Below are 2,938 nucleotides of genomic sequence, written 5' to 3'. Positions count from 1 at the left end.
ATTCAGATATTACAGGATATGCTCCGCACTTGTGTTATAGATTTCAGTGGTTCTTGGGATTAGTTCTTGCCACTTGCGGAGTTTGCCTACAACAGCAGCTACCAATCGATCATTCAGATGGCTCCCTATGAGGCATTATACGGGAGTCAGTGTCGATCGCCAGTTGGATGGTTCGAGGTGGGGAGGCTCGGTTGTTGGGTACAAATTTGGTACAGGATGTCGTGGATAAGGTCAAGATTATTCAGGATCGACTTCGCACAACTCAGTCTAGGAAGAAGAGATATGCCGATAGTCGAGTTCGTGATATTGCATTCATGGTCGGAGAGAGGGCATTGCTTCGGGTTGCACCTATGAAGGGTATGATGAGGTTTGGGAAGAAGGGTAAGTTGAGCCCTAGGTATATCGAACCCTTTGAGTTCCTGGAGAGCGTAGGTGAGGTGGCTTACAGGCTCGCATTACCACCTAGTTTATCAGTAGTCCATCCGGTGTTTCATGTGTCTATGCTTTGGAAGTATCACGCCACAGTGATCCGTCCCATGTATTAGATTTCAGCTAAGTCCAGTTGGACAAGGATGTGACTTACGAGGAGGAGCCGGTGGCTATTCTAGCCCGACAGGTTCGACAGTTGAGGTCAAAGAGTTATCCTTCAGTTCGACTGCAGTGGAGAGGTCAGCCGGTCGAGGCAGCTACTTGGGAGTCCGAGCCGGATATGCGAAGTAGATATCCATACCTTTTTACCAGTCTAGGTACTTTTCTATGTCCGTTCGAGGACGAACGATTGTTTTAGAGATGGAGAATGTAACGACCCAATAGGTCATCTAGAATTTTAAATATTAATTTTGTGTTCTGAAACCTCAAATAGCTTCTTTTAGACTTCCTCAATTTACGTGCACAGTCAGTGCCTTTTTCGGAAATCTTTTATGTGAAAAACAAATTGATTCAAATGTGAATTTGTGCCTTAAAAATCTATTTGAGATGACTTTGGTCAACATTTTGAGCAAACAAACTCGTATCCGTATTTTGACGGTCCTGGTGGGTCCACATCGTGATTTGGGACTCGGGCGTATGCCCGGAGTTGAATTCGGAGGTCCCTAGCTTGAGTTATCATATTTTGTCAAAAATTTAAAGTTTAAAGGTTTAAAGAATTTAAAGATTTGACTAAGGTTTGACTTTATTGCCATCGGGCCCAGATTTTTAGTTCCGGAGTTTGGTATATGTTTATTACTATATTTATGACTTGTCTATAAAATATTTTAAAAAACGGAGTTGGTTTGACGTGATTCGGATATCCGATTGCTACAATAGAGATTCTAAAGTTTCATTGAAACATTTTATTTGATTTGGTGTCTAATTCATAGTTTTATATTTTATTTTGGCGATTTGATCACGCGAGTGAGTTCGTATGAGGTTTTTGAATTTGTGTGTATGTTTGGTTTGGAGCCTCGAGGGCTTGGGTGAGTTTCGGATAGGCTACGGAATGATTTTGGACTTAGGATCATAGCCGGTGCCTTGTGTTTCTGGTGTTTGTTGCAGATCTCGCATTTGCGAGATCTGGCTCGCATTTGCGATCCTCGCATTTGCGAGCCTAAGCATGGCTGGGGGTCCTTGCTTTTGCGAGGTAAAGTTCACATTTGCAAACTTGCCATTTTCGTTTTTGCGAAGGCAGAGCCGCATTTGCGACTTAGCATGTTATTGATGATCTTCGCATTTGCGAAGAAAAGGTCCGCATTTGCGACCAATTTATCGCAATTGCGATTACTGGGATTCTGAGAGGAGTTCGCAATTGCGACCTCTTTCTCGCAATTGCGAACATGATATTGCAATTGCGACATCTGTAGCTGGGTAAAATCTGAGTTAGACGGGATTTTTCTCATTCTTTCAAATTTCCAAACCTAGAAACCTTAGAGGCGATTTTTTCAAGAACTCTTCTTCCCCAATTCATTGGTAAGTGATTCTAACCTACTTGCTTTCAATTTTTCATTACATTTTATAAGATTTTAACCTAAAATTAGGATTTTCATGGTAGAAATTGGGGATTTGGGTAGAATTAGAAATTTTTGTAAAATTAAAATTTAGACCTCAAATTGAGGTCGGATTCTGAAACAAATTACATAACCGGGCTCGTGGGTGAATTGGTAATCGAATTTTGGTCCGAATTTCAGGTTTGGACCAAGCGAGTCCGGGTGTTAACTTTTATTGACTTTTTTAATAATGAACTAAATTGAATCTTTTTTCATTCGTGGGTAGTTCTTAAGGCTTATTTTGAATCGTTGGTTGATAATTTGCTGGATTTGGTGGCTCGGAGGCTTGTTCGAAAGGCAAAGTCATGGTTGAGCTTTGAGTTGATTTTTTTGGAGCGAGTAAGTATCGTGGTTAACCTTGACTTGAGGGATTAGGACTTATTTGCCTATTTGCTACGTGTTTAAATGTTGGATACAAACATATATGTGAGGTGACGAGTACTTATGCGTTGTTGTTGGGTTAAAGAATGCGGTTGAAACTTGTTTCTCGTGATTTACTTCCTTCCTTGATTATGATATTCATGTTTAGACTAGCTTATTACTTATATGATCATTCTTTCCGTATTTATGAGTTATTTGTGATAATTGAATATTATTGGAAGTTGAGGCTCGGCATTATGGAAACATTGTTGACGTAAGGTTATAGGTTTATTCTTGATTATTCTTTCTCCCAAATATTTATATTTATTGCTTCATGGTAAGGGAGAGAATGTTAATGCACGAAGGGTGATATCATACCGATTATTGTTCCATCTGTTGATTTATATATAGTGAGGAAGAGAATTAAAGCACGAAGAGTGATGCCGTGTCGTACTTATCATTTCATGATAAAATTGAGAGTAAAAGCACGAAGGGTGATGTCGTGTCGTATTTATCATTTTATGGAGAGATTGAAAGTAAAAGCACGAAGGGTGATG

The sequence above is a fragment of the Nicotiana tabacum genome, chromosome 2 (genome assembly GCF_000715075.1).
Source record: "Nicotiana tabacum cultivar K326 chromosome 2, ASM71507v2, whole genome shotgun sequence".
NCBI classification, from domain to species: Eukaryota; Viridiplantae; Streptophyta; class Magnoliopsida; order Solanales; family Solanaceae; genus Nicotiana; species Nicotiana tabacum.
Note: the sequence above shows the minus strand (reverse complement) of the source record.